At 47.6% G+C, this 21882-nt stretch overlaps 1 long non-coding RNA gene across 1 annotated transcript in view; it reads right to left on the bottom strand.

Annotated features, from left to right (window-relative positions):
* The window catches only part of LOC132646517 (uncharacterized), a 97236-nt gene that overhangs the window by 25960 nt on the left and 49394 nt on the right, over positions 1 to 21882 (bottom strand). The gene's annotated exons all lie outside the window — the stretch shown is intronic.

Below are 21882 nucleotides of genomic sequence, written 5' to 3'. Positions count from 1 at the left end.
TCCATATTGATTCTCAAGTTCACCAACTTAACTCAATAGCCACTGTGAGGGGCTAACACTTGTAGTCGCTTCCACAGCCTGCAATTCCAGGCTCAGAGCAGTAAGTGTGACAGCCAGACTCCACCGGTGAAACCAGGGTTAGACGAGAGATCCAGCCTCAATGTAAAGGTGGAAGAGCAACGCCTTGGCTTGAGTGAGGTATGCCTAACAACATATAGCAGTCTTTACTCTACCAGGAGCTCTGGGGCCAAGTTTGCAAGTGCTTTCACAGAACTGGGAGCCCAGTTTAGCTGAAGATGCCTCTTTAAAGTCCATTTCGTACTGTGTTAGCAGAAATGAGCGAGATAGTTTCATTGCGATGGGGCAGGAGCTTGGGGGGGGGTGGAATCCTGTGGAAATTTGACAGGCATTTCTCCTCCCTGGTTGTCACAGCCTCCTAGGAGACAGGGCCTACCAGAGAGAGGGATCCCAGTTTGTAAGCGCCTGGCCTTCCTGATGCTAGTGTCTGTGGGCACGTTGCAGGCCCAGGTGATGTAGTCTGTCTGCTCCTGTTCCCTGTGACTCGGAGCTACCATCACAGCTGGGTCTCCTATGGCATCCCATCATGTGGTGCTTGTCCTATCCCATGTCAGTGACTGCACCCAGCCACAGGACTGCAGTGAGCTGGGCTTCTGGTCTTGTTTTTAGACAAGGTGTCCCGTAGGCCAAGCTGGCCTAAAAACTCGCTGTAGTCGAGAATGACCTTGAACACCTTTGATCCTCCACTGCCTGAGCACTGGGATTACAAATGTTTTCCACATGCTAGGTTCACGTAGTTCTGGGACTAGAACCCAAGGTTTGTGCATGCTGACTGAGCATCCGCAGCTGAGTGGACTGAGCTTCACCTCTCACGCTTATCTTCTGCTCTCAGGTCAGGTCCTGCCAGAACTCCTGTGTCAGTCATCAAACTCCTTCCTAACCTTAGACTCTTCAGCTTGTCACCTGAACCTGGACCTCAACACACGCTGGCTGCCCTGCCGCTTTCTCCACAGTTTCCAAAGGAAGACCAACCTTCACCACCATGCCTCAGCGTCAGCAGAGGGCTGGCACCACCCCAGGAGCCTGAGCACAGTCCTGAGATGCCCACAAGAGCACAGGGGCAGGACTGGGGATGAGGTGTGGAGATGAACGCAGGCTGTTGTTCCCTTCCTGAGAACAGCCCTCCAGACAGTCTGAATGGGATACCAAATCTCCTTGCTTTGAAATGGTAGATAGTAATCTCTCACAAGGCAGCCAGTAAAGCCAGCTTCTGGTCTGGTGTGGTCTTCATGAGGGGTAATCTCTGTGCCCTCTGCTCCCTGCCACCATCCAACACTGTCTGTTCATAAGAGCAGCGTGTGGTGCCTACCCTTCCTTCCTTCCGACCCAAACCTCAGCCTGTGGGGCCTCAGGGCCCTAACTACATTGCCTCATCCTCGCCCTGACACCTTTGTCCTCTTACCAGCCCTGTAAACCACATGCGCACAGTTCTAACTTTGACCGCAACACATTCAAATCTCAGACTAAAGTTTAAACCTGCCCCTTTTTATTTTGTTGCCCAGTAACACACACTTTCTTTTCTGACGTTTGAGACTCTCAGACCATTAAGTCTCTCTGATTCTTTCTATGACACCCAGCTGGGGCCTCTTCAGTTCCACCTCTGCCATGCCTATGTGCACAGCTTGCTTTCACACGTGCCTAACGGCCTCTCACCCCAGAAGGGATTAATCATTAGCTCTCTGTGTCGGTGTGTCCATGTGTACACAATTACTGAGTGGACCCAATAACTTCCCACTTTTCAGGTGGGACAACTAAAAAGGCAAACAGCTTACTAAAGCCTCCAGACCAGGAAAAGGTCGAAAGTGCCTCACTGACAGTGACTTCCAAGGAGTCAGCTCTAGAACCCTCTTTGCAACGCTGAGCACCCAGTAGCATTCTCTTAGGAAATGCCCATCTTCACCGCTGGGTCATCTCATGCTGGGCAGTTCAACGCAGAGGACAGCACCTTACGGCAAAGGTTCGTCTTGTGTTTTTTGTTGTTGTTGTTGTCGTTTTAACTGTAGAGTCCCTTCAAAACCATTGCATTGCAAACACAGCCGGAGTTTGGTGAGCAGGTACTATAGCCCTGGGGGCTGAGGAACAAAGAAGGCGATTTCAGCTGAAGGATTCTTGACACCACTATCTATCTCCAGAGCTTTTCACCATCTCAGACTGACTCTGTCCCAATTAAATACACTTAGGATATGAGTGGAAGCCCATCTCCACGGAGCCACTTAACCCACAGACTGCACATGCACTGAGTCAAGATGTATTTTTTCTTGTGCTATTCAAGCACACTTCTCCACTCTAGGAGGGTGTCGGAGCTGTGTTACCAACCCCCTTCCCTTCTCCAGTTCCTCTGTAAAGAATAGCCTGGACCTAACAACCTGAAAAGCAACGAGAGCTCTACGCACCTGCTAGGATGGAAGCTGCCAGTCGTTGGTATATTTCAAACTGGGGAGATAAACAAACCCTGCGACCCAGGACTTCCAGTCCTAGTACATTCCCTAGAGATAGTTTTGTGCATGAGCATCAGAAATCAAACACTCAAACATCCCTGGTAGACAGCAGTGTCTACAAAAACCAAAATCTGAAAACAGCCCAGATGTCCATCAACAGGAGAAATGATGGATAAACAGTGACATATGCTCACAGGGGAACACTCTGATCTTCTGCATTCACGTATCTGCAAGGCTGGGGGTGAAAGCAAAATGGGCTGAAGGCAACAGCAGTGGACAAAAACTTAACATATGATATGCACAGTGTCCAAAATGGGAAAAGCAAGTGATGTGGTTTACAGATGCATATTAGGTCAAAGGAAGACTTTTAAAAAGCAAACGGTGAGCTCTCACAGAAGTCTGGAGAGTGGCTGTCTGGGAGGCAGGTGACAACGTGACAGGTACAGCCTGGGGCAGAGGTCCACGTCAAAGAGAGACTGTGATGTCTCCTTACAGGGCCTGGAGGGGTTCCAAGGGTAATGTGTACTGGATAACAACGTGTTGGTTTGACAACGTTGTCTTCTGTGTGTGTGACATATTATACATGAAAACGCCAATATCAAGAAGGCCTGGGCCTGTTCAGTCTGTAGCACAGACCAAGTCTGTTTTCATGCGGAGTTGACGCTCTGAAATCCATTCTCACCATGAAATTCCTTTTAGAGCACAGCACAAGAAACGATTTACCACCCATCTAGAGAGCTGCAGCACAGGACACGCAATATCTGTCCGGGAACCCCAGCTTTTTCTAGTTCAGGGCTTCTAGTACAGGCAGTGAAGTCCTTGATGTATCCTTTAATGGTAGAATATACATGATTTATATTTTTCCACTTTAGACACTGTTGATTTGAGTACAGGGGTCAGTGCCACTGAGTACCCCTGTAGTATTTTACACTACTACCTCCCATCTCCGGCACACTTCCCACTTTTCACACTGGATGCCTCATTCAACAATAGCCCCTTGCCGCCTTCTTCCAAGCGGTACTTTCTGTCTGTGAGTGTGACAGTTCTAGCACAGTTCTGTCTTGGGGGTTGCAGAATGCTTATCCTTCTAGGGCCGGCTTAGCTTATTCGGTGTAGTGCCCCCGCTTTTCCCCGTAGTGTAAGCCATGATCTCCCTCCACTGTATGCTACTCTAGTCCACTGTGTCTAGATGGAATTTTGTTTTACCATTTCTCTACTTACAGGCATTTCAGTTGCTCCTGTTTCCCAGCTTTGGTGAGAAATGCTACTGCGAGCATGAATATGAGGTTATTTCTTCCTGACTACAGCTAACTTTTTAAACCTAGCTAAATTATTTCTCCTTTTAACCTCTTCCAGATAGTCTATCACCTTAAGTCCTTGCTAGGCAAACTATCTTCCTCTTCATCACAAGGAAACCTTTTAGTTGTTTCTTTTTCAGTTCAGGCTCTAGAAGACCTTTGAGTCTTTTGTCAGTCCTTTACAATATGTTTCCCAAATACCTCAGCAACCTAACAGTTCTCTGTAGACACCTTATATTACACTAACTTTTGTGAAAACCACATGCTATTGTTTCATTCTTTGCTTATGTCAAGTGAGGGGTCCTTCACTTTTCAAAATTAACATCATCAAAATAAGGTCTCCCTGCCTGTGGTTGCATAATTCATTTTTGGGCTTCAGTGAAGTAAGTTACCATTTATAGGTCCTAAATATCACCTTGATATTTGACCTAGTCTTCCAATGCATACTAATGATGGTGGTGGTATGTATGTATGCATATGTGTGTGGCTTATGTACATGTTTGCCTGTAGTTGTGTGTATAGGTGCACAGCTCATCAACTGTTGGGCTAGGCTGACTGGCCACTGAGCTCTAGCAATCTGCCTCTCTCCTGAGCACCATAGCCCTACCCCACCTCATGCCACTGGAAACGTGAAGCTGAGTTTGCCACTGGACCATAAGCAGAAAATGCAACAGTAGCTTTTCTGTGAGTGCTGGAAACTCAGGTTCGCATGCTTTTGGAGTGGGCATTTAACTTAATCCTTCCAGGCCCTAGAGATTATTTTAAACACTACCCCATATGACTGTACACTACCAAAAATTAGAAGTCACATCTCTTACTGCGTTTCTTCACTCAGTCCTCCACAGCATTGCGCAAAAGGCAAATCTGTGCTGCATACTAGCACAGCACAGATGAGTTCGCTGTGGAAATAGTCATACTGTAGGGCTACAGAGCTGTGTATGTTTTTCTCATACAGAAGCCCATGAAGGGTCAGATCATGGTGCTGTAGCAGGCAGGTGGACACAGATTATCTCACTCTTTCCTGAACATGCATAATGTCTGTTTCATTCACAGTTGAACCATCTTAGTAGGCCCACATTCCCATACAGTTAACCTCTGAAGCAGGACACTTTTCTACTTCTTTTATTCTGGAAACTTTCATTCTTTATCACTATGAAAAACAAGAGTTTTGGAGTTTCCTTGCATCTGTCTTTAATATATGAGGACGGACCACCTGATCTGGAAAACTGCAATTCTGAGCTCATGCTTGCAAAGCCCTTATTTGATTGTCCCTGTCTTGATGGAAACTACTTGAAATCTCCTGAGCTTCCAGCTTTGCTGGCTGACTCATCACTTTCCTCAAGCCACTGGCCTTTCCACAGCTGGTAATTTTCATTATTTTTCTTACTATTTTATGCATTGTTGTGGAACAATATGTGGCCCCCAGAGGATAAGAAGGAAAAGGTACCCAGGTCCTGTGACCAACACCGGATTTGGTTGGTTCTTTCCCTGTAGAATGGAGAGTCTCTTCTTACCAGGCAGAGAGCTATGGGAGAAACTAGCATATGGGAGTAAAGAAACTGAGTCACTTGTTGCTATGCCACCGGCCTGGGGAATTTCATATCTTGGTGTTCTCATATCTGAAAGGAGACGTGGGCTGAACTGCTAACCAGAAGCAGAGCTGTCGCTTAGGCAGGAGTAGTCCCCTGCTGTGTATGAGCACATGACCCTGTGATGTCCAACACTAAATGAAACTGTGCCCCCTAGTCTCCTCACTACAAAAATCCAGAACAACAGTATGTGTTCCCAGAATCCCTGACGGAGGCCCTCTGGGAGACCATTAGTCACCCTTTGTCCCTGGATTTCTCAGTCTCTAATTCCAGCAGACAGATGTTTTGGAATTTCTAATCATTAGTAACTTTACATTAAATTTTAGTCAATAACACGTTACGTTGCTGGAGCTCATTTTTAGATGAAACAGAGGCAGGCAGTCTGTTCAATTTCAGCAGACATGCAATGTTTTTTATCAATTTCTTTAAAATTAGCAGGAGCAAATAATTGCAAATCTAGACAGCAAGAAAAAATGGTACATAATTAATCATTTAAGTCAATCAGAGGAAGAGCCGAGATAAATAACAAATGTTGACAAATTCTTATCAAAGCATCACAACAAAGCCAGCCAGCTACAAAACCTGTGCTTTTTACTTTTAAAAGTGAACGCCTGGAATGTCTCTCATGCGCTGCTGCGCCTTGAACTTCTCTTGCAGATCAAAAGACTGTCCTCAAATCCAGAGAATTGCCTGCCTGCTCAGAATCATGTATTTGCTTCTTTCCGAACAAACAACCTAGTCCATCAACTCTGATTCTTCTAAGAAAGCTTATTTCTTATCCTTCCCCATTACAATACTTTCCTGCCCTCTGTCCATCGGCTTATTTCCTCCCTACACCTCTACCCAGGCAAGCCAGAGCCAAGCAGCTTGCTCCCCCTCAGTAAAAACAGTGTAACTACTCAAGTGCTGTGTGAGGATCTCTACAACCACAGATTCAGAAAACATTTTCTTCTCAAAACAGAAGGTCACCCTCCCACAAAAATATCTGGCCCCTTCAAGGCTTCTGAGCAAGTCTAGACAGCAAGGGACGGTTGTGAAATTAAATGAGGTCTCCTCTTCCCCACCCCACCCCCTTGGTAGTGAGAAAAAAAAAAAAAAACGAGGAGTTCTCCTGAAACAATGAACCATGTCAGGCTTCTTTTCATCTCCAACAGGTCTAGGATGGAGCATCGGCAAAACATGTCAAGTCATGTTTCAATGCCACAATGAGAAGTGAAAGTGCTCACACTGGCTCTGCAAAGGTGGAGCCTTAAATGCCTGCTCCCTTACAGCTAGCCCTCGCCTTCCTCAACCATCTCTGGAGAAAGGAGAAAGACTGCCAAGAATTTGGGATCTACACAGGAAGGAGTGACAGGAAAGGAAACCTGAGGAGAGATCTGCATAGTTAGATGAAGAAATTGGAAAGTTGAGCCCAAAACTCAAATTCATTTTGTTTTTCTGCTAAATATCTGACACAGCCAGCCTTCCCTGGTCAGCTGCTTTCTCAGGAAATGGATCAAGGTATCTAACCTTGATCAGTACCTAGCATTGCACAAAGGCTATATTCTCATAGAGTCTTCTGACATAACAGAATAAGCGGGACTAGCTATTCTGTGTTAAGGAAAAAGCCAACAAAAGGTGACACATAGTATAGCTATTGGGACTCAATGTCACCAGCAGGGGTTCCACAGCAAAGGCTACTTTAAAACAGCTCACTCTGCCATCTTAGTGGCTGAGTCTAAGGCAGGTGACTTAGATGCACAGTCCAGAGGAAGAGAAATCACAGTGGATGGAAATGATTAGACTCAAGTCATGTTAAGACATTAGAATTGATGGGTTGTCATAACGATTTGCATACAGAAAACAAAGCATCTAGAAGAATCACAAGTGACTGCTGATGGAATGAGAGTGCAGCAGGATCCAAGAGAGCAGCTGTGGAGGGGAGATGAACTCAGCTTTATATAGACTGGGCGTGAGTCCTGTGGAATAGTTTTATAGAGATGGTGAGGCTCTGAGAGGAAAGGGTCTTAGTGTAGGACAAAGACATGGAGTAAGAGCATGGCTCTGGGAAGCACTGGATATGGAAGTTTCTTGAGAAGATATCTGGGATACAGAGAAGTCTGAAATTCTCCAACCCCTCCTGAGAGAATTCCCAAATAAAACTCCCAGAGTGCTTTTAGAATTGACCATCACCCTGGCTGTCCAAGAAAGAGATTGCACTAGTGGGAGCCACCTATCACGCCTCAGCAGCCCAAGAGCCAGCACCTCTCAGGGGTAGCTGGATGGCCCTGAGGAGACCTGGCTGGAGCAGCCTTGTTCTCTGCTCTGTCAGTCCTGACCGTTAAGCAGGATCTTACAGACCGATCCTCCTCCAATGGATGGAAGAGGCAGGTTTGTATGCCGAAGTCTTAGACTCTTAGACTACACTGAACATCAAAGCCAAACCCAGTTTCTGTGCGAGCTCTTGCACACACACACACACACACACACACACACACACACACACAATATGAATGTGGAGGCCAGGGGTCAGCTTCAGGTGTCATTCACTTTGGTTTTTGAGACAGACCCTTTCACTAGGCTAAGTCTCCCCACTTACGCTAGGCTAGTTGGCCAGTGAGCCCCAGGGATCCTTCTGTGTCTGCCTCCCCAGAAATGGAATAGAGAGCCTGCACCACCATGCAGGGAAGGCCTCAAAAGCGTTTAAGGGAACTTCTGGGCTCCATCCCCACAGCTCTAACCTCCTCTCAAACCTCCTCTGATTCCTCCATTCAAACCGAAGTCCGTGTGTCCGTACAGCTGGCAAAGAGCACCTCCCTTTGTGCAGCAAAGGGATAAAGGCGAGGGCTGGGCTGAACAGGCAGGAGGGAGGAGGGTAGAGTGCTGTGCAAGCCAGAGCACTGGGCTGCCCCTCTAGAGCCAAACCTGCTTAAGTTCCAGACCTTCAGATGTCAGATCAAGCACATTCTTGATGGTAAACACTTGTCCTTAAACCAGGTGTGGTGTTACACACCTACAATTCTAGCCCTAAGGAGTCTGAGGCAGGAAAAAATTAAATTTAAGGTAGAAGGAAGGGAGCAAAGGAGGAAGGGAGAAGGGGAGAAGGAAGAAAGGAGTCGGGGAAAGAGAGAAGAAAAGAGGGAGGGAAGAAGGAGAGAAGGGGAAAGTTAGTTAAAGACGTTTTTGGCTGAGGAAGATTTCAAATTTTGAAAAGGAAAAATTAATAAGTCAGAAGAAAATCGCCAAAGTCTGAATTTTAAATGTATCTAACAGTATAAATGTACTGAAAAATATGAATTTTCATCCTCCCCCATAGCCTAAGCATGATTTCAGAATATCAGGAAGTACTTTTCCCAGAAATGGCCATGAAGACACTAATTGGAGAGAAACATCAGGTTCCTTGTGGGAGCTGACTCAAAGCCTGCCTCATCCCAGCTTCTGAAAAAAAGAAAACCTAGCCAAGAAGGCACTCCCAGAACTTCCTAAGTACAGAGATGTAATAGTAATGGGCCAATTGTCTTTTCATTTTTTAATTCTAAAAATTCTTTTAGATTTTCCTTTTTCATCTCTTTAGTTTCCCAAAACACTTTTTAACAAACCAGCACTTGACTGACCAAGTTCTGGTGACCCTACAGAAACCCTTACATCAGAAAATGTATAGGCTAACTCCAAAAGCTGTCTGTCAGCCACAAACAAGCACTGAGCACTAAGTCTAGATGAAGCTAAACTCTGGGAGTTTAAGACTAGAATTTAAACAAACATGTCCTGAGTTTAGAATTGTCTAGTTTGCAGAGAGCTCTTGTTACTGCTCTCCACCTCTGTGTCTTTGCTTTCCTCCCTCCCTCTCCTTTCCCCTCATCTTCTCTCTTCTCTCTTCCTTTCCTCTCCTTAAAGGAAAGAATCCAGTAAGAAGACATAATTTGAGCAGAATTTTATTCAACAAAGCTAAACAAAACAAATACTCCAGTGAACTTGGAGTGGGCTGCTTCAAGGTGGGAAGTGAAGGGAATTCTACACTGTGGATTTTGAAGAGGCTTTTGTAACTATGAAGTAGTAGCATATTGATGGTAAGATGGTCCCTTTCCCAACCTAAATCATAGTGGACCAGGTCTCTGTTTTAGAGCACTTCTTCCCATGATCTTCCACAAAATCCCTCTTAAAAAGTATGTCAAAACCCCAGTGTAAGTGATGTTGTAGTGATGTCACACCTCCTGAGGATGTAGCCCCTGAGTTACACACGTGTGGGAACATTCCTTTGTTCTTTTGTTCCTTGCATAGTAGGAACAACCTGACTGCAGCTTCAAGGATGTCTGAATGTAAAGGGACACATGATGGCCAGAGGACACAGCTGCAGTGATCCTCAGTAGGCTCCTGTCCACTTGCCTGCTTGGTCCCATTTTCGTATATTCTAGTGCACCTTCAAAGTTCTGCTACATCCCAGACTGGCAGAGTCAAAGAAACACACTGTAATAACAGAGAAGGCCAGGTTTAAGACCAACATACAGGGTCTTGGCAGTCTAAGCCAGCTCCCAGGCCCTAATGCTGAAGTGAAAATGGAGCAGCAGAAGAGCCCAGGAGAGTCTCTGATGCTTTCATTCTGCCCCACACAAGCTGTGTCTCTAACATTTACCAACACCCATTCCTCAGAGCAACAGGAAGAACCCTATTGCTCCTGTTCCTGGTTTCCCCCAGCAAACAAGAAATATGCCAAAGCACAGGAAATGGCTATGCCTATAAGCTTAAATCACAGGCACAATGGCCCCTAGGTCTTAAGGTCACCTAGTCTCTGGATCATTTGAAGGAATCATCTGGTCGGCCTTTTAAAATACAGATTCTGAGTCAGTAGGTCTCAAACGGAGCCTGATGTGATGGCACCTAACAGGGTCCTGGTGCCTGCTGCTGGTGAGGGCCACAATGAGCAGGAGTGTAGCCACTGAACACATTAGAACTGGCTACAGAGAGCTTCATTCACTCTTAGTGCTTTCAAGCTGTGTTCCTGGGCAGACCTGGAAAGATTTCAGGGGGAAATGTGAAAGACAATGAGAACAGAAATGCTCCTGCCCCCAGCTTCAGAACCTGGAACAGCCATCTCTTCCTTAGAAATCAGAATCCATCACAGTTCACTTGATAAAGTGTTCTTTGTTCTCCGAGTTTAAGAACTGCCACTTAAATCTAACAGCCTCACTTCTAGGAGAGCTTGGGGGTATTCACAGGAGATGGCAAAGTAGTTAGCAGCCAGGCCACGGCCCTGATCTCCCCTCAGAAAAACAGAGAATCAGTGATAGTTCTCTCTTCCTATGCATTTACCAAATTAAGCTCGCCAGAGTCCAGCAGCACTCCAGCTCTGCAGGTGACATCTTGTCCTGCCCCTGCCCCAGGGCTGCCTCTCTGCTCTGCCATCTCCTCCTGACAAGTCAGGGCAACCAGGGTATGATGGAAGAAGCTACCCAAATGAGGTAAGAGCGAGGACCCTTCCCAGCCAGAGACAGGGCTGGGGGTGGCTCTGGAATGGTTCCTCTGATGGGCAAGTGTGTGCTTGCAAGGCCTTGGAATTCCTGTGTCTGAGGAGGGGCCCTCTGACTCACCAGGGCACTTACAGACAGCTTTCTTCAAGCTGATGTGGGTAACATGCCAGGGCAACTGCAGGGCCCCTGGTGTGCAGAGAGGTTCATCTCAGCAACAAAGCAGGAGCTAGGGAGAGTGTAGAAGGGGAAACTCGCCATAAGAAACACATCTAACGCAAAGACGTGAACGTGAGAGACTATGCTGTTTGTGATGCCAGAAGATGGAGCCGGGGCTATTTGAAAAAGACAGAAGACATGATCCATGACCCTGGGGACTCTGTAATGTGCAGAGGTTGTAAAGAGGCAAGTAAGGCACAGGAAACAGGTAGCAGTCAATAAAAAAACAGTGTGTAGGGAGCTGGGGAGAGGGCTCAAAGGGCACAGTGCTCTTAATGCAAACAAGAGGACCTGTGTTCAGATGCCAGCAGCCACATAAAAACCCTGTTAACAGAGGTTTGCCCTCATGTTGTCACAGACTGAGCAGACATCGGGGCTCATGGGTAGACAATCCAGCCAGCCAGCCTCACCTAACTGGCAAGCTCTAGATTCAGTGAGAGACATTGTCTCAAAAATAAAGTGTAAAGCAATAGATGAAGACATCCAATAACCTTTGGTTTCCACCTTCATGCATACATGCACACATTACTCCCCCGCCCCTACACACATATGTGTAATTAAGAACAAAACTGAGGGGCTCAAATTGCCACAGCCACAGATCAGAACCTAAGACATCCTCTTGGGCTAAGGCATATAGGGAAGACAGCAGGAAGAAATCCCACATGCTATGCCAGCTAAAGACAGAAAACAATAGGTGACTCATGTGTTCTAAGGATCCCTGGGGTGCTCCATGAGCTAAACCTTCAAGAAAGCAAGACAGGTGGGCCGATGAGCTCAGCTTCCCCTTTGAAGAGCTCTGACCAAGCCAATACAGCCTAGCCCAATCCTCAACTGTTTTGCTTTCCAAACAGATTTGCTCCTTTCTTGAGTTTTCAATCAAGCAAGTCTAAGAATCCTGCTAGGATATAAGCAAGATCAACTCTGATTCCTACCCTGTCATAGTCCTGAGCCAGCACTGTCTTTAAATGTCGAAATTTTTGCATCTAGAAAACACCTTCCTCTCTAAAAACTTGGAATTATGCAAGAATAGAATGTGATGAGCCCAGAGATAGACACTAACTGCAGAGCTCCAAGGGGGATAAAGGCTTTCGTACAAATCTTTCAGTGCATCTTGAAGGAGAACTTCACAACCATATTCACCACCCCTCTGGTCTGACCTCAACTACCAGGTAAGAATGACCCTCTTTAAAATCTCATCCTGCCTGACTTATTCTTCCCACACACAAGTCTCTGAGGTAGGTAAGTCTGAATGAAACCTATTTTTTAAAGATGCCTTTTTTGACTGGCAAACCTCAGAGTGGAGTTGCCAAGGCCTCCTGGGAACAGTCCTCAACTCCCAAACTACACTCACACCGGCTTAGCAGACTGGCATTCTTCAAGCCCACTGGGACTCCAAAAGTTGCCACCACATGCCATATATCCTTGAGCTCTACCATGCCAGCATCAAAAATGTTCCTCCCATCTCATAGCAGTCAGATATGGGTCTTTCCAGAGCCTATAACCATCTAAGAAATTCAAGTCCTACTTCTAAAAACATCTGAAATCTTAAGTTCATCAGTCAAGAAGATGAGGCAGGAGGATTGCAAGTTTGAAGTCAACTTGGGCTAGACCATATCTCCAAAACAAAATGTCATCTAAGACTTTGAGATGGAAGGAGCCTTTGAAGGTAGCTCTCTAGCCTTGTCATAAAGACAAAAGAGGTGCCAAGTGACCTACCCAAGGTCATATAAGGTCCTTGATAGCGGGCTAAAGTCCAAACTCCCAAGTCATATACAGCTTGAATCACCTTGGGAGAAAGCGTAACTATGTCCTAAAACCATCACCCTTGAGCCATTTGCAAGTGAAGACATACAGCTGATGGCCACATGGGTTTCCACAAAGGACCATGGTGGTGGGAAGGAAATGAGTCCCAATAAGGCCAGCTGTTCTTTCATTTTGAGAACAAGATGATTGCATACAGATGGCACGCCCATACAACACAGTCACCTCACAAAGGAAGGTGAGGTGTATTGAAGGGAAGCCTGCATAAACCACCCTATTAAAGAGTGAAACAGTAAGCAGAGCTCATTAACTCCTGGGTCCTACCTTATGATAACTGTATGATTAATTCAAGTCACTCCCCAATGCTTTGTCTTAGACATGCAAACTTCACATTGTCTGTAACCTTTTTCAAACTCAAAGCAATAAAAATCCCACTCTCTCTCCATCTCCAGCCAGCTGAAGGGTTTGGGTCTGGCGATCTGCTCATACTGAGATGAACACAGGGCTGAGAGCTGCCGATACCTGCGTGAATTTTTGATTCATGGAGTGACATTTAGCAAGTAGGTTTGCATCTCTGCAATTGCCTATGTGGGAGGTAAGTTGAGATAAAAAAAAAAAGCCAAAAAATAAACTCTCTAGCTGCCTTTCCATGAAAGAAATCGCTGTCTTAATTGATGCCAAGGTCGTTTTTTAGCTTCATTTGGAGCTGAACGAGAGAATGACGAACCAACAATTTTAGAGTATTTGCTATGTGAGACTCACACCAGCCCACAACAAATGACTGTTTGACCCACTGGATTTGGAAACAGTCATCAAAGCTGCTCATCCAAAGTTTGTGACTAGTGGAAGATAGCATCTTTGTAGTATGTCACACCACACTCAGTAAAAATGAGTTCTCATTTGAGGCAGAAGAATGGAGATATAAATTCAAAGCCCTCAGAGTCAAGAAGTTTAAATGGATGAGAGACTAGGACCAGCTGCTAGATCAGAGACAGTTGCCCCCCCAAAGGAGAAACTTTAGCATCGTTGCTGTAATGAAGATCTGATATGTTTTGTTTTGTTTTTCTTTTTTGAATAGAGACTGAAATCCAATGTTTTGTGTGAAGTGACCCAACTTGGGAACTGGATACACAAATGTAAACATTACAGAAGCTAGAAGCCAGAAGCCAGGCTGAACTTCCAATTTACAAACTCTAGATATTTCAAAGGTCTGCCCGACTATAGGATGAAGAGGGCTGGGGCACTCCACACTGGGACCCTAGAAAGCCTCATCTCATGTCCTTTTTAGGAAGAACGAATCTCCTAGCATGAGATGCTATAAATCAGCCAGCAGGCTGGTGTTTGTTCTGGCAACTCTCCTGTCTTGGGATAAAAAAAGTGAGGGGCCAGACATGTGTGCTCCTAGAACCATCAAGACTGTCTTTTTTATTTTTTTTTTTTACCAGCAACAAATTATTTGAAGGGACTGTGTTGAAAACTGGTTCTACCCCAATAGTTAAATCCAATTATACCATAATTACAGGGAGTCTACATACATCAGAGCTTAGCTGGAAAAGAAGAGAAATGCCATAGGTCTTCAAAACACTGGCCAGAAGGAAACCTGTAATTTACCTGTGTTGTCCTGGCAGAAACTCCCTGGGAAAAAGAAAGGTGCAGTGGAGATCCTGCTGGCCACGGGCAGCAAGGTGGAGTCACACGCTTCCTGGCCACTGCATCAGAGAGCACAGGAGGAGGGGTGTCCTCCTTCCAAACTGGCCAGAAACTAGGAGTACAGTCCTGTGAAAGCAAGTCCTGAGTTTGTTGAGAGGAAAGCCTTACTATCCCCAATTCTTTATTATTTCCCCACCCCTGCCACCATAGAATAGGTAAGTTCGAGACCAGAAGGGGAATTTCTAGAAGCAGTTCTCAAACTGAGGAAACAGAAGGTTGTTTCTGGATAGAGGAGGAGGAGGACGGTTTTCTAAAGTTTGGGCGAGGTCCCGCAGCCTGGAGCTGTGCACAGTGTTAGCTGACACTCTTTCCTGTTCATCTCAGGCAGGGCTCTCTCTTCACTCCGCCCCTAGGAAGACTCGGGCACTGTGCCTGCCTGCCTTAGACACTCACTCAGGCTTCACTAAGGGCAGGTTGACTTCATAGCAGCAATATCGTACTCTAATTCCTCCTTAATCCTCTTCACATTTTTGTGACAAAATATGTGACTGCAGGAAGGGAAGTTTGAGTCAATTCACCAAACAGGTATTAACTTGACAGGGCATACATAGTACAGCATTCAGGGGCGGGGTGGTGCCCAGGAAAGAGGATGGGAGCCTGGGTCTGCATACCCAGAAAATGTCCTCACGTGGAAATTAACACCTTAGGTCCATCAACCACACACACAAAGCAAACTCCACCCGCTTCTCTGTAAAGACTCCATGCTATGGGAATTACAGGACAAAAAAGAGGAGAGCCTGGCACAAGCTTGTCAGAGGGCCCCAAGCCTCCGAGGCAGTTCTGTTCAGTGACAGCGAAAGAGTACCTTGCTTGTCCACACACAGGAAAGATGTTTCATAATGAGAGAACAGGCAGAGACCAGGAAGAGAAGCTACCGCAGAAGACAGACGCGGTCAGGCTGAAGAGCGCATGCATGCAGAGTATAAGCAAGAGCAGAAGAGAAAACCACATAAACTGTATCCTGGGTTTCATAAGGCAGTCACGAGTGACTTGGGGTACTGGCCAGCCCCAGAGGCCTTCTGAGGCCCTCAGCAATCCATGCCTCAGTGTACTGAGCAGAGGACCTGGCCAAGGGAGGCCTGGTTGCCTCACATAACATGCAGAACTAACACAGAAGCAAAGGAGAAGCAGCTCTGCTAGTAAACGCTTAACAACCGGCTCTGCTTTGTGGCTGACAAAGCGGGTCCCCTCAGGGCCAGGTTTAAGCCACAAATTGTTTGCTTACATGTTAGTTGTTAGGTCTTATAAGCACAAAGTAGCCAGCTGCTATCCATCTCAGGAGAGGGGCTGAGGAAAACCAGGAATGCCAGCTGAGTCCTCAGATCCAACAAAGAGACCAGAAACCAGGCACCCAGAAGTTCTTACACCCAAAACATTGTGCTAAAAATGAATAGCAAGTGTGAAGCTTTGCATAGTGCTCCGGTGAGAAGTCCGTAGATTGCACACACGGTGACCCACGCAGTCTGAGCACTGTTCAGACTGAGGAAAGGGACTCTCAAGTTTGAAAACAGCCTGGGCTACACAGTTAGACTCTGTCTCAAAACAATAAGCAGCAGCAAAACAACCAAAAAACAACCCACAATGTCCATGTGACGATCACAGTGTAGTATAGTCAACAAATAGTGGAGCCTGGGCTCAAACCAGTGTCAGCAGCCTCTAGCCTAATCCCAGTCTCTCCTTGTGCTCCCAGAGGGTCTGTCTCCTAGTTCATTCCTGCTCAGCAAACATGACGGGTTCTCCCTGGCTCTCCAAACCCCAAGTTTCAAATGATGCCACAGACGATCACAGCCCTCTAAGCTTGGAGAAGCATCGCGGACTTAAGCTCTCTTCTGCCGCATCCCGGGCCATGGAGTGTCCTAAACCCCCAGACACCTTCCAGTCAGGCTATCTCCTTGCTTGCAGCCCACCCAGGCCATTATTAAGCTGCAGGCTCATCTCCCTCTGCTGCAGCAACAGACCTCCTCCACTGCTTATTGCTTAGCTGCTCAGAACTGCGACCTCAGCACTTAAGCTTCTCCACACTCTGCTGAGACGGATGAGCTGGCAGCCACAAGCATGGTCTGAGACAAGAAGCCAATGCTCAGGGTCTGAGGATGCATCTGCCAGTGAAGATTTGCAAAGGTGGGTGGTGTTTGTTTGCTTGTTTATTGTCTGAAGGACGAAGGTAGGAGAAGGGAGACCCAAACATGGCTTCCTTACCCCGGATCTCAGAAAGTGCTCCACAGAGCCTTTACACAGAGATGTTGCACCAATCTTTCCCTCTTCTCTACCTCATCCATTTTATGCACCCAGGTTCCCCTCCCTCAGCTAACTGGGTATTGGCTGTGTGCACACACAGAGAGACACGTGGACACACAGGAGCCGACTCTGAGCACTGCTAGTGGCCCTGAGGTGCTGAGCTAAGCCACCATGGCGTTAGAGCCCTTCGCCTCCCTCAGCCGACTCACCGGTCATGTTCTCCCCATTAAAACTTGCCCCTCTTGCCAACCTTCCCTCTTTATTTAGCAAATTTTAACTGGCTTCTCATGAAACACATAAAGAACGCTGCGCGGCAGCCAACAGAGACTGCCAAACTCTGGGCAGACCCGCCCTGCAGCTCCTCTGCGGAGGGGAGACTTGGCGTAGGCTCTTCACCCAGGCGGGGTGGGCTCCTGGCTTCCTTCCCCTCGCTCTGGACCCCGTAGGCAGTATCTGAGGCCCGAAGTGGAACACGTACCTTTTTGTATTTCTCTAGGATCCACTCTGACCAGCCTTCTCAGCACACACCCTTGTTTGCTTTTCTTTTCTAGTAAAATCTTTTATTCTTTGAAAGTTCCATGTATCCTACCACCTCCCTCTTAGCTCTCTCTTTATTATTTATTGTTGTTTGTTTGTTTGTTTGTTTGTATTGGCATTGTTGCTATTAAACCAAAAGCAGCTTGGGGCAGAGTGGATTCATTTGCTCTTTCAGCTGACAGTCCCTCATGAAAAGAAGTCAGGCAGACACAAAGGGCAAGAACTGAAGCGGAGACTGTGGAGGAGGGTAGCTTTCTGGCTTGTACTCCCTGGCTAACCAGCTTACTTTCTTACATAACCCAGGACCATCTACCCAGGGTGGCAACATTCACCGTGGCGTGTGTGGGCCCTCCCACGTTAATCACTGATCAAAGACGTCCAGCAGATTTACCTACAGGCCAATGCCATCTTCTCTTGCTCCCTGAGGAGCAACTCAAGGGCCACTGGATTCACCTTCATTTTTGGCTTCGTGTGTCACTCTGGCGCCTTCCTCACCGGGTCCACTATAAAGTCTTTGGGCCCAAGGGCTGGGACTTGATTACTGCCCGTCCCTAACACTTTGCACCTGGCTCACAGACTTTGCTCAGTAAGTATTAGGTGACCCTAGGAAGGCACAGACCATGCTAGTCTTTCCTCCCTAGTATTTGTTATTTTTTCTGATTTTCCAAATCCTGAGACCTAGGTCAAGGCCAGAGGTGCAAATGTGTCCAGCATTTTGGTCTCCATCTGGTCTCAGCACATAAACAGCCTCTGTTGGGATGTCTACACACTTAGCAGTCCTGCAATATTTTCATGTTGATTTAGAAAAATAAAATCCCAAACAAACATTCTGCATGAAGGTGAAACCTCCCACTTCCAGGCCGATGAGCAACTGAAGACGTTGCTTTTTAGGATTTTGTGAATGCTGAAACAGAGCCACTGTGGTGTGCAGATCTGTAATCCACACATGGGCTGCGCCAGGAGAAGTGCAAGCCCCTGTCTCAGAGCGAGAAGCACAAAGCTCCCTGGAAAGCAGCTCGGTGCACTCCGCTCTACCGCAAAAGAGGAGCAAGAAAACGCAGAGCATCCAGAACCGGGTAACCCCAGCTGGCTCTGCCTTCAAGTCCTCGAGGCCCTCTAGGCCTCTCTCTGTCATCAGCAAGGCTGGGTGGTCTTTTGGGTCCTTCTAAGCAGCAGAGGGAGCACAGCCTCTGAAAAAAAGGGCCAGCAAAGGAAAGTGTAAACAGGGCAGGCTGCAGCCTGCTTACCTCCCTCTGCACTCTTCTCAGGAAGGGCCTATAGCTGCACCCTGGAGGCAGGGGTGGGTGGAATGGCTGGGGGTCCTCAGAGCAAGAATGCATGGGCCATAACTCCTAAGCATCTTGGCTTCTGGCTCAGCTAGAGTAGGGGGATCCAGGGCAGAGCAGTCAGGGAGACTCCAAGTACTCCCGCTCCTCTGTGGACTCTGACCCTTTTGTTTCTTAGCACCTCAGAGGTGCTGGCGTATGGAGCCTTTTCTTCAAAGCAGCAGCCCACCGAGCAGTGATGGGGAACTGCCGTCTGATGTGGGATACTGGCTCATAGAAGTCACAGAGGTCACTGCAGGGTGGGTGAAGGCTGGATTGCTGGAGAGTCACCCACCTCCATTTCTGTTTGCACGGTCTTACACAGGCTAGGCAACTAAGGCGCCAGGCAGAGACTCCTCAAGGAAGGGGAAGGAACTAGCTGGATGTGCTGAGGAGGGGCAGGCCCTTGGCCACGCTCTGGTGTCCTACAGCCCACAAGGGCAGGGTGAGTGCTCACGACACTGCTGTCCTTTTGCCAGCTCCAGAGACACAGCCCTCAGGGACAATGAGTGGGCTTCAGCATCACCTGTTGCTATGGTTGTCGCTGTGCTTACACCTGAGCATCTGGTAGCATGTGATGAACTGCCCTATTGCTACCCACCAGGCTGCAAAGGACAAATGTGGCATGTGGCTATGACTTGAAAATGTCCATCATGTTCTACGTCACCTCTCCCCAAGTCACCACTCCTGCTGACTGAACACCCAGCTTCTTATTCGCCCCCCAAAGGTGGCCTGTTCCCAGACCCCTCACCTCACTACCCACTTGAATCTCATTTTCCAGTTTGATAGATTCTGCTCTTAAAATGTGGAGGGCTGCCATCACTTTTATTTCATGGTCTCATCTTCTTCCTTTCCACATACTGAGCTACATCCCTAGAGCAGTGTGCACGTGTGTGTGTGTCTGTCTGTCTGTCTGTGTGTCGGGCTTTGGACTAAAGGCCTTGTACATGTTAGTCTACCAAGTGAACTACATCCCTAGCCCTTCTTTTTTTCCTCCTCTTTTCCTCCTTTCTTTTTTTTTTTCATTTTGTTTTCACAGTACAGTGAATAGAAGTCAGGTCTTGTGCGTGCAAGGAAGCACTCTGTCACTGAGCCACACCCTGGCCCCTGCCGCATACTTCTGAGAGTGCAATCTAAGAAAGAGCTTGTGCTTCTCACAGCCACGTCACAATCCTCAGTTCTCTGAAGTCCTGTGCAAGCTCAAAAGGCATCTTGTCTTTCTGCATTCACACTCTGCAGAAGAGCCACATCTTCCTGGCTTTACACTTCCACATTTCCTCCGGGGTCCCAGCACGGAACATAGTCAGGGTTGAAAGAAGCATGAGTGTGCCTACCTTTCAACTCGGAGCACGCAGGGGCTATCTGAGAGAAGTCTTCCAGCCTGCTGTCTGCGGCAGCTTCCTGAGAGCACAACCTGTCACCCTAACCCTGCTGGCCCACTCCTCGTGTGGCACAGAGGCAGCCCCTGGGCCTCAGAGGCCTCACAGATTAGCAGAACTTCAGATGCTGGTTACAGCAGGCTGAGGAAGTTTGATGGCTTCTCCCAGCACTCAGGAGGCAGGGGCAGCTGGAGTGATGTGAGTTGGAGGCCAGCCTGGTCTACAAAGGTAGTTCAGGACAGCCAAGGCTACCCAGAGAAACCCTGTCTCAAAAAAAAAAAATGGGTTTATCACCAGTATTCACTAATACAGAAAGACCTGTTACAAACTTTACTTTGAGCAAGGCACGGACCTGGAAGAACCAGCAGAAAATTGCAGCATCTTCCTGGAAACCAGGCACACAGGAGACCAAAGATTTCTAACTGCGAAGAACCTCAGGCTTGGATGTGTTCAGGAAAAAGAGAAATGAGGGCCAAAGAAAGACAGACAGCACATGAAACAAAAAGTGAGGTACAAGACTGGGGTGAAAATCATTGTTACTATGGAAACACTGAACTGGAGGTGGGAGGGAGCCCTGAACCCCTCCCACTCACCCCCCCCCCGAAATTCCTTTCTCTTTTCTCCCCAGCCAGTGTGGCCCTGAAGCATCTGGGAAAGCAATGCCCCTTAGAGACCTAGGGGAGGGGGGCACTCAGGGACTCTGGGGCAAGGAGCTGGACTGAGGAGTGGAAGGCAGATGGCTTCCCGCACGCGCGGGTCCTGCCTCTCCAGGTGCTGGAAGTCAACAAAGAATGCTTGAGGGCCTGCCACGTGCAGACTTAGTCTGTGTTCTCACCATGCTCAGGGTCCCAGATGACACTTGGAAAGGAAAGATTTGAGGCCTGCAGGGTTTGTGCTTGGTTTCTCCCCCTAGCGTCTCCCACCCCTCATCCCCCATATTATGGGGCCAGTCACATTCTTCAGCATTCCTTCACTGCCTCCAAGTCTTACGCATCTGAGAAACAACTCTGGCCATTAATTTCTCTGCTTCAAGACTTGGGACACTCCACAGGCCCCGCCCAGAAAGTCCGTGCTCCACCTCCACTGCCTCTCCATACAGTACCCCAGGGTAGCTCTAAACACTTAAGAGGTCTGCTTCCTTGAGGGCTTCATTCAAACAGCTCCCAACCTCTTCTGTCTACCCTCTCAGATTCATCCCAAAGGAACCTTCTCTGTGGACCCTTCCCAGACCTCAGAATGGAAGCTGACTGTCCTTTCAGAGGGCATTCATCACGTCTTCCCGCTCTGATTCTATGACTGTTCACGTGGGATAGCTACATGGGAGAGCCTCAAAGATAAAAACAAAGGATGCAGAGCACCCCACTCATGGGGTGAGGCCATGAGGGGAGGGGTTCAGGCCCTCCCACACACAGTCTGCAGGAACTGCCAAGAAAGACAGTGAGGGCTCAGTGAAGGCAGTGAAAGCAGACAGATCTGGGCAGACACACATCTTGACTAAGCATCGGCTATAGAACTGTGCCTCAAACGCCTCTTTTCCCAGCAGTGGGAAGAGGTAGGAGTTAGCAGATGGCAAAGAAGATTTAGAGCTGGTCCTGTGAGGGGCTCTGGAACAGGGCAGGACCAACGTGCTCTGCACGCTGAATTCTGCATTTCCCCACTGAGAGGGGAGGACTCTGCCTTTGCCCGGCAAGAGTCTACTTTGAGAACAAACAGAAGACATCAGACCTGTAGGATTCATTCAGAGAGACCTCCATATCCCTTGCCCTCTAGGAAAACTAGGAAGAAGGAAGCAAGAGAGGAGAAGGAGGTAGAGATAGAGGGATGGGTCAATGGAAGTGAAGCAAGATGGGGAGGTAGAACCAACAATGG

Source organism: Meriones unguiculatus, chromosome 11 (genome assembly GCF_030254825.1).
Source record: "Meriones unguiculatus strain TT.TT164.6M chromosome 11, Bangor_MerUng_6.1, whole genome shotgun sequence".
NCBI classification, from domain to species: domain Eukaryota; kingdom Metazoa; phylum Chordata; class Mammalia; order Rodentia; family Muridae; genus Meriones; species Meriones unguiculatus.
Note: the sequence above shows the minus strand (reverse complement) of the source record. Positions and strands in the feature narration are given on the sequence as shown.